Below are 11,194 nucleotides of genomic sequence, written 5' to 3' on the forward strand. Positions count from 1 at the left end.
TCCATGTTTGTGTTCCTCAGGAAATGTTAACATATATAAAGACTTCCAAATTATTCATATATTTAAAATAATACTCATAAAAATAAGTGAATCTTGTTACGGTGTTTAAAGATTAATTTGGACATCAAATTTAATGCTAAATTTCTATATAGCTACTTTGTTTTATTCATGTGAGTACATTGTAGCTATCCTCAGACCCACCAGAAGAAGGCACCAAATCCCATTACAGCTGGTTTTGAGCCACCATGTGGTTGCTGGAATTTGAACTCAGGACCACTTAAAGAGCAGTCAGTGCTCTTAACCGCTGAGCCATTTCTCTAGTCCCTTAACATAGCTACTTTGAAAATAATGAATACATATAGGAACTAAAATAATACCGCGCTGACAAAAGTCAGCCATTCAGACCAATATTAAAGAAGACATCTCAGAAAGATGAATTTATAATGATCCAACTTATTTCCATCAAAATTGTCTGTTTCAGTTTAAGTTTGAAATGTATTCCAAAATATCGTGGGGGTTGACCTCTTGGACAAAAAGCTAGTATATTGTTGCAAGTTGCACTACCATTAGGGGAAAGTACACAGCTCCAAGGAGTAGATCAGTTGGGTGGGCTTTAAAGTTTAATAGCCAAACAAACTCCACTTTGAGAAGGGAAAGATGAACTGTAACACCTACTGAATCACTAACTACACATGCTATATTATGACAAAGAATCTAGCTGATTTATGCCTGCAGCCTGAAAATTTGAGGCTGAATTTGAAAGTACTGAACTAAAATGTTGAGTGGAGAAGTTCTGACTTTAAAAAAAAAAGTGAAACTCATGATTATTCTTCACTGCATTTGTCAAAATACAAGTGAGAAGGAGGTGAAACTGTAACAGAAATAAGGGGAACATGGAGAATTTGATTAAAAAATTAGCATGAATCTGATTATAGTTAAAACAAGAAACATGTAGGAAGTTAACTGTAGTTTGTAAATAAACTAGCGCTGTAGCACCTAATGGCTCTCTAGAAGCAAAGATCCCCCTTTCCCCTCAACAATATGAATCATTTTTCCAAAGCTATTCCTGGGTCTGTTTTGTTTTCCCTCCCCTTCATTGCAGATGGAAATCCTGCACAGCCCAATGGACATAGGATAGCATATTGTGATTAAGAATTAATGTTATTTGTTGTGTAAGTGAACCAGGGGGAATTGGGCTATCGATGTTGTGAGGTGGGATACGGGGAGGGGACAGTTTTGGGGATGTAAATAAATAAATATTAAGAAAATAATCTTATATATTGCAATAAAAATGTTAAAAGCACCTGACAAACAATTTTTGCTGTTCTCAGCAAAAGCTCTGGAATACAATACTGCAAACTGATATTAAATTTTCAATTTAGATCATTAATGGGAGGAGAGGCCCTTGGTCTGGAGAAGGCTCCATGGCCCAGTGTAGGGAAATGCCAGGACCAGGAGACTGAGTGGGTGGGTGTTTGGGGGAGCACCCTCACAGAATCTGGGGGAGGGTGGATTAGGTAGGGGGATTCCAGAGGGGAAACCAGGAAAAGGAATGATATTTGAAATGTAAATAAATAAAATATCCAATAAAAAAATGAAGAAGAGCCTGAGGAAAAGAATCAGGCCCAAAGTGGGATCCAGTTCAAGGGGAGGGCCCAAAGCCTGACACTATTACTGAGGCTATGGTGTGCTCACAAAAAGGGGCCTATCATGACTGCCCTCTGAAAGATCCAATAAGCAGCTGAAAGAGACAAATGCACATATTTACACTCAACCAATTAACAGAAGCTGCTGAGCCCTGTGGTTGAATTAGGAAAAAGCTGGAGGAAGCTGAGAAGGGCAACCTGTAGGAGGATCATCAGTCACAATTAACTTGGACCCCTGGGGGCCTCATATCAGCTGGTGTATGTTGTCTAGATGATGTCTCAGTGTCTGAGAGATCTCATTGGTCTGTTTAATTGAAACTGCTGGTCTTTCTATGGGGTCACCTTCTTCCTAAACTTCTTCCAGCCTTTGACTAATTCAACCACAGGGGTCCCCAACTTCTGTCAATATATTGCAGTTGCATGTTGGATATATGCTATACGTCTTTTTCATTTTTCAAGGGATCATATTTAAATGAGTGTCTTGTGTCTGAAAAGAATTCCAAATAAGAATGCTTGAACAGTGTTGGGAATGTGAATGGCAGAAAGAACTGATAAAGTTGAGTGAATTATTATGCATTATGAGATATCTATGAACTTGTAATGCCCAGAGGAAAAATTTAATTGAGTGAAAAATTACCACCTACCATATCATAGTATCACCTGTTGTCACATTTGGTCCTTAACTGGTGTTTTCCTTTTTTCAAATATATTTTTATTTATTCACTTTACATCCTGATTGAAGCCTCTCCTCTCCTCCCATTCCCCTCCCCAGAGTTCATGCTCCTCTTTCCCCTCCCCTTCTCTGAAAAGGGGTAGGCCTCCCCTGAGTACCAACACACCCTAGTCATTGCAGGACTAGGAACATTCTCTCCGACTGAGGCTAGACCAAACATCCTAGTTATTGAGTTATTGAAATCGGATCTTCAAGCAAGCAACAGAGTAAGAGGCAGCCACTGTTCCAGGTGCTGAGGGACCTGCGTGAAGACCAAGCTGCATATCTGCTATATATGTGCAGGGGTTGAGGGCTAGATCCAGCCCAAGTACGTTCTTTTATTGATGGTTCAGTTTCTTGGAGCCCCCAACATTGACTGTTGTTTCTACTTGCAGCTATTGTCATCTAGTTGTCAAAGGGATCACTATGAGGGTGTAGCCTTCATATGTAACATCTTGACCTTTTTCTTGTTTGATATGTGCTTGCTGGTCCACTGAGTTTTGAGACAATATCCTCATACTCCTGTTACCATAGCTACAAACCAGTATGCTATTCCTTCTACCATGGTGGTAATCATCTCAAACTGTATCCTTAAATAAAAGTTCCTTTCATTGATGTGATTCTTATCAAGTATTTATTTGCAACAAGGAGAAAAGTAGACAATAAGGACCAAATATCTTACAGCACTCAAAAAATAATGTCTTCAATAATTGGGCTGAAAAAATACAGTATTTGTGAGCAAAAAAAATATATTTAACCCATGGCCTTCATCCTGCTAAAAATGCAACTAAAAATGGATCAACTACATACATATTAAGACCAGAAAGAATAAGTCTACTCAAGAAAATACAAAATATTTTAATACATAAAGAAAATAAATGAGTGGGACATAATGTCAAAAACATGTCAAACAGAAGCAAAGAAAAAAAGGAAAAACAATCACCTTGAGTTCCATCATCAACAAAGAATTAGTTAATGATAAGCATACAGTCTGCCAAACAGGAAAAGACATGTGCCAGTTAGTCACTTGACAATGAATCAATATCCAGTGGTCATAAATAACTCAGAAAGCTTAATGACATAACCAAAAAATGTGCCTTGCAATCCATTTCTATAAAAAAGGGACAACCGATTTGACTAGACACTTCTCCAAAGAGCCAAGACAAATTGCCAATTAATATACAAAAGGAAATCTTAATATCATTAACCTTTGGAAAGATGAGTCAAAAAATTTCAAGCAGATATTTCATCCTAATTGGAATGACAATTATTAAAAATAGTATGTCAGCAGTGATAAGGAAAAAGTCTGTGTCATACACTATTTTTGAGAATGTCAATTAGCTTAAATGCTATTGAGATTTATTTTAAAATTTCTTTAAAAATCTAATTATATATTGAAATATGAACTAGAAATTGTATTTATGGATATATTTCTAAATAAAAGGAAACTTAAAGACAATAGACATGCCCACAGACATATATATTTATGTATATATATATTACTATATTATGTAATATAATATATTTATATTATTTTAAATATATTAGTATAAATAATATATATTACATAATAAATATATATTATTATGTATATTATTTCTGGGAGCTAAAATTATAGTATCAATTAACATATTAGTATATGAAGAATATATTCTAAACATAGAAAAAAATTTAAATATAATGAGTGAAAATATAACTTGTCACAAATAAAAAGAATAGAATACATCACTAAGAATGTTGGATTTGATCATTTTGCATTTTGTGAACATGGTGAATACTGTACTAGTCTTGTTTAAGATCCTTAATTAGTAGATTAATTATAAAGAAAACCAATCTATTTTTATGTCAATGTATTCTGAATAAGACTGGTTGCTGCTTTTATAAGTTCAGACAGAGTAGGTCTTATGTCTGCAACAGACCTGTACAAGATCAAGTCAAAAACTCCTCCATCGGAAAATGGGAAATGGAGCTCATGACGTTACAATGCTACTTGATGAACTAGTGAGAATTCAATACTACTGGGAGAAAGTGAGTCAATTCTGTCTAAGAGTATGGACCATGGGTGGTTGTCTCTGCTAAGTAGACAGCTTGTCCTTTAATTATTAACACATAGACTGTTTTTGTTTTGTTTTCTTTTGTTTTTCAGTGTTTTTTAAAGGAACGGATTTTGGAAGTGTACGTGTTGAGGGATGTCTGGGAGGAGTACATGTAGATCTGGGTGGTAAGTATGATCAAAATCCTATAAACATTAAATCAATTTAAAGGTGGAATTTTTGCAAAGTTAAGCTACCCTGTTCATGCTTCAACAGATATTAGAAAGAAAACTTGAGTGTTTGATCTAGCAAAATCTTAAAGGATGTTTATTGTGCACAATTTTAATTATGTTTTGGTTTGCTTATTGTATTAACAATTTGTTGAGAGTATTTTTACTATAGATTGGTTGCTTTGTATTGAAGCAGTCTTTATTCCAGGGGTATATGTAGTATTAGATTCAGATTGTGTTTACATTTAGTAGAAGTATTGTTCTGTTGGGTACTTTTTGTCTTTTGTGCTTTTTAATTTCAAGTTAATAAGGATTTTGTCACTACATCAAACATTTTATTGTTGGATACATCCAGTGGTTATAAACTAACGCCACAATGGAAATTCAAGGCACAATTTCAGAGAGAAACTCTTACTTCACTGATACGGAAATTTTACGCTCATTATTCTTGACATTTTAACGTTGAACATGAAATAAAAATCCAGAGAAATGTATGTATTCTCTGTCACGGTACAAGATGAGATATTTATGTCTTTTTAGTACAAATAAATTGTATTTTCAAACCACTTTCATTTAGCTCTGAAAATATTTTTAAATTATTTATTTTACTATTTTTTATTGTACTGTAATTAAATCATTTTCTCTTTCCCTTTCCTCCATCAAAAATTCACAAATATCTCTATTTATTATTTCAACACCATAGCCTTCTTTTCATTGGTTGTTTTATGCAGGTTAATGTCTATATGCAGGTGAAGGCTGGCACAAATTTGGTCAAGGCCCATGATTCTGTTCAATGGTTGGCTGGGAGAGTCTCCTGAGAGGCTCTACCAGAGATAGTTACACCAGGCTCCTATCAGCATGTACTTCTTGGCATTCCCAATGGTGACTGGGTTTGGTGGCTGTATATATATGGACTAAATCTCCAGAAGGGGCAGTCTCTGAACAGATATTCCTTCAGTCTCTGCTCCAAACCTTGTCTCCATATCTCCTCCTATGAATATTTTTCTTCCCCCTTCTAAGAAGGACTGAAACATCCACACTTTGATCATCCTTCTTCTTGAGCTTCATGGGGGTCAGTTGATTGTGTCTCAGATAATCCGAGCTTTTGGGCTAATATAAATATTTGAAATGCAAAAAAAAATGTCCTTCTTATATTCCCATGTTAGTTCTCACAATAAAGCCTTATTCATTTGAAATAATGTCCAAGTTCAATTTGTAAAACCATTAAAATGTAACCTGAAGAACTTTAGTTTTACTTCCCTTCATTGAAATACTAAGCAAAAAGAAACAGTAAAGAACAGCCATACAGTTTCAAGCGCCTAAGTTTCAGTTGAAGTCGCTATGAAAGATACTTATTTTTCTCGTTCATTCAGAAAGATTTTGAAATTGGCTTTACTTGTCAGTCTTTAGAAGCCTTGTAGAGTAAATCCAATACAGCTTGATTACAAAAATGTCCACTGAACTATACAGTTCAGTTTGTAATATTTATCTTTTAACTTTACTCACCTTATTTAAAGTTTTTAATTCATGAGCAGAGCTGATGGTAATGAGTGATCCATCTGATAGAGACCAGAGAATATGTTCTTTCCCTTGGAACTGGAGTAAAAGACAATTGTGGGGTCTCTAACGCGGGTGTCTGAAATCAAATTAGGATCGTCCAGAAGAGCAGCACATGTTCTTGATGATGAGATACGTCTGCAGCCTTGTAAAGCTTCTTATGTAGGTATAAATGGAACCCATGATGAATGAAGTGTATTGCTCTTCCAGCCTTAACTGCCAGATGTTGATAGCAGACTTGTTAGTTTTATATATACAGATGGCGGATACAGAAAATGTGGCATATTTCTACAATAACACCTTATTCAGTTAAAAAATGAAATCATGACATTTTAGGTATGTGGATGGAGATAGAAACAATCATCCTGAGTGAAGTAACCCCTATTCCAAAAGAAAAGTTATATATATATATATATATATATATATATATATATATATATATATATGGCTGTTAAGTCTATGGTAAGTAGGCTAAAATCCATATTATCACGGATGTGAGGTATACATTAAGGACTAGTGGGTAGTATTGATCTCCCTTAAAATGGAAAATAAAATTCTTATAAATAGATAGTTTAACGTCTGGAATGGGAGTCTGGAATAAGGAAGACAGATAAGAGGAAAGAGGGAATAAAGGGAGGGACAGATTAAATAGGAGCCAATGAAAGGTTTGTTTGAAAACCTAATGTAGCAAAAGCAGCCTAAAATCTACACATATGCAAAGGTGATCTAAACGGAATCACAAATAATGTGATTTCATCGTCAAATAAAGCCTCCTGCTCCAAGAGAGTTACATCGAATCCAATTGTTGGCCAAAGGTTTCACATGGAACCCCCCAAAACCCAAATTGTTGCCAAGACTATGGGATGCTCTTCATAAACTGATGCGGAAGCTCTGTTGCTAGAGGCAACCCCCTCATAACTCACCGAACACATACAAGTAGAACTGGTGCCCTGCCGATAGCCCTCACCCCTACTGATTGGTATCCATGGTTCTGTAAAGCATTTGGCATGCTACCAAAGGGAAAATGTAAACAGAAAGCCGGGTGTTACCCTTCGATATAAAATGATGCTCTGCAAAATGCCTTATTGAAATAATGACACATCGCTTGTGGAATTAATTAAGCAATCTCTGATCCATTCTAGCTCCCACTCCAAAATACAAAACCAATACCAGTCACTGTTTGGGTGACTAAGGCCCTGAGAGTAGATAGGTCGGGGCCCTAGTCTAACCAAATTCCACTATTCTGATAAAGACACATGGCAGTAAGGTAACTCATAGCATTATTCTGCTATACGCATCGATCACTGTCTACTCTTCCATGATCAGTCAACGTCCTCCTGCGGTTAATGGATCCAAAGACAGAACCAGAGCTTGACACTGCGGGAAGTGGGAAATCTTGGAATATTTAGTACCTAATGGGATGTCTCCCTTAAATCCTTCCCTTACGGCTTGACATACCCATCAGAAGAGGAAGTGAAAAAAATAATAAAAGTCAGACGGAATGGAAGACAGTAATGAAATAAAGTCATCGCAGCCTGTATAGTAACTGATCAGTCAGGGTCAGGTGGAATATCCGCACTAAAGAGGGTAACGGACACAAGATCCTACCCCTAACACAGACCTCATTTCCAATGATAGCTTACAGATGATGAATAAATTAGTTTACTCCATAAGCGTCTCACCGCGTAAACAAACAACTACACATATAGATAGAGAGATACAGATACCGATATCTTACTATCATTTTTCCTTTATTTTAAATTTAATTTTTTTGGATATTTTATGTATTTACATTTCAAATGTTAGCCCCCCGCCCCATTCTCCCTCGCCACGCTTCTATGAGGATGCTCCCACTCCTACCTCAATTCCCTGCCCTGGCATTCCCTACACTGGGGAAGCCAGGTCCTATGTCCACAGTAAATGACAAACAAAAAAATGAAGTCAATTAGACTTTGAAAGCTAATTTTCTTTCATAATAATTGGTCATAGCTTTTTGTTGGTGTTGGTGATGAGAGATTTATTTATTTATTTTACACTTTTGCCTCTGTGCGACCGTGTCTACAATTCTGCATTCGTATGTGTTTCTTATCTTTTTCCTTTGGCTCTTCTCTTGTGTTTGTTGGTTTTTGCTAATTCTGATTTGTTTGTTTCTGTCTTGCCTTCTTTTCATGCTTCTTAAAATTATATTCCTTGCTCACTTTTAGAAGCCAGTTTGTATTCTAATGAGAGATGCTTGTTTGTAGTCTAGTGAGAAAGAGTGTGAATAAAAGGAAAAAAATGTGAGTGGAATTTTAGGTAATATAAAATAGGCATTTTTTCTTTATTTTATTTTTTATTTTTATTTATTGTTAATTATTTTATTGATTTATATACCAAATGTTACCCCCACCCATTCTTCCTCACACAGTTCTTCCTCCCCTCCAAACTCCCTGATGCCTGTCCCTGAGACATCAAGTCTCTACAGGATTAGTTCCATATCCGACCACTGAGGCCAGACAAGGCAGTCCTCTGCTACATATGTGCTGGGGCCTCAAACCAACTCATGTGTGCTCTTTGATTGGTGGTTTAGTCTCTGGAAGCTCACGTGGTCATCTTCTTTACATTTGAAATGTAAATACATAAAATATCCAATAAAATAAATAAAAAATAGGTGTCTTATAAATCTTAACTTTTATCTTCTAAATATGAATATATGTGGAAATAAGTTCTTTTCATAGGGAACAGTATTAAAACATATTACAGCTTTTCTCATTAAATCCTAAGGGATCACTTTCATTGAAACATAATTTAATACACAGATTTAGCAAAGATTTGCTCTTTATGCAAGCAAATATTTTACTATTACTTTAATTTAATATATTTACATATAATGAGATTCTGCAAACACTGGAAATTTTTACCTAATTACAGTGGGTTATTTTTGTTCATTAGGTAAAAGGCAGTTGAATTACTTAAGGGATGCAGGTCATTTTGTAAACTAGGATATTTGAATGTATTTATTTCCAAAACATTGTTAAAGATGCTGAATTTCAGATTTTCTTCCCCTTTAGTACTTAAAGAGGTACAACTCCTGACACATTCTTTCAGGTTAAATTCAAATAAGTTAGAACAATTCTATTTAGCCTTCTAGGAGTAGAATAGACTAAGTAGGAATGACCTAATTATGGCTGAAGTTGAGGAGGTCAACCTAATTAGATAGAGCTTCTGCTCTTCTTATAGCATAAACAAACAGATATCCATTAGGACTTCCCTGACTTAATGTTGATAATAGAAACTGATAATGCTTTATATCATTTTAATGCATGCTTATTTATTTGTCTCATTTTTCATGGGATTCCAGAAGACAGTGCACGTCTCAAAACAATAAAAGATTAATGACTACATTTATATATTTAAAGAGTAACATTACCATTTTTCAGTATTCACTCTCACATTTTTTTGCTCATGTACTCCTCCTCACACATTCGTGGTGACATTTCTATCTTATTTCCAAGACGTTCACCTTTAAAACTCACTGCTTTAAGGTGAATGGCTTTCATATTAATTGACAAAAACTGAGCTTCTTCATGGTGGCAATTAGCTAAATTGCCTTTGATGAGTTAAATGTGTTTGTTTAGTTTAAGTTTTTATTTTTTCATTTCAATTAAGTTTATGTGTGTGTTTGGGGGGGTGTTTATACATGTGAGTGCAGTGCACCTGCTCACAGGAACCAGGAGAGGACAATAGACTTCCCGAGTTTAAATTATAAGAGTTTGTGTGCTCCTTGACATGGGTACTAGAGACTGAACTTTGGGTCTTCTCAAAAAATAATATAAATTATTAACACCTGCATCATTTTACCAGTCCCATCTATTCTTTTTTTAAAGTTCTTTTCAAATTGTGTACTTTATATCTTTATGACTTGTTATATTTTCATGTATTTATCATCATTGCTTGATATTTTTCATATCTCTTCTAAACTTATTTGTACCATGTCCTTGCCAATATATGTATAATCCAGTATTCTTATGGACCTTGAACAATTTAGTACTGTTGTTACCTAACCGTGCCTTTTGTTTTGTTTTAATGGCAATATGTTTGATAAGCATTTTTAGTGGTAATGGAAAATGTTTAAAATGTGACCTTCTTCAAACTGAGAGACATATTTACAAATTAAGATAGCAATATATGAACATGATAAGTAGAAACAATGAACAACAGAGACACCTCATGAAACAACTTCTTGGGTTAAGTTCATCATGTCTGTAAATAGCGAAATAGTTCTGGGGGACAGAGTAAAACAGATTACTGTTCATTAAAATTTTGTATAGATTTGCAGTACAATAATCAGACTCCTTTGGTTTAACAAACACTGTTAGGTACATACTTAAATATATTTAAGAAAAATGCCCTACGTTTATTTGAAATAAATATAGTATTGTAAAAATAAAATATCGAGGATTTTAAAAAGTGTAATTGTCATAAGAAGAAATAAAGATGCTCAACGATTATATGAAAAAGAGGATGAAAATCGTGAGATTCTAGGAAAATGTTAACCTAACGTACAGCAGAATAACCCCACATTTAGCATGAAGAGCATTTTCCAAAGAGGAAAGATAAAATGTGTTGATGGAATGTGGAGCAAGCCCATTGCATATGGATTGATGGGAACCTTAATTAATGTACCCATTACCAAAATGAGGACGGACTCTATTCTACGACACTGATGGAACTGAAGTTCATTATAGAAAGTGAAACTAATGCAGGCTCAGAAAAAAATGAGTACTGTATGCTGTTAAAGGTAAGGTGAATCAGCTCTCAAAGTTTTTGTGTATAGAATTGTTGCTACCAAATTCTATAGACAAAGCAGGACAAGAAAGATAAAGTATATATACATATGTATGTATTTATGTATAATAATCCAATAGTTCATATTTGTTTCATTATAGAAAACACCTGTCCTATGTCATTCTTCGAAAAGGTACAAAAAAATACTTCCATTCCTTCATTACAAACAACTGGAAAATATTTGAGGAG

This window comes from Rattus norvegicus, chromosome 15 (genome assembly GCF_021556685.1).
Source record: "Rattus norvegicus strain SHRSP/BbbUtx chromosome 15, alternate assembly SHRSP_T2T, whole genome shotgun sequence".
In the NCBI taxonomy this organism is placed as follows: domain Eukaryota; kingdom Metazoa; phylum Chordata; class Mammalia; order Rodentia; family Muridae; genus Rattus; species Rattus norvegicus.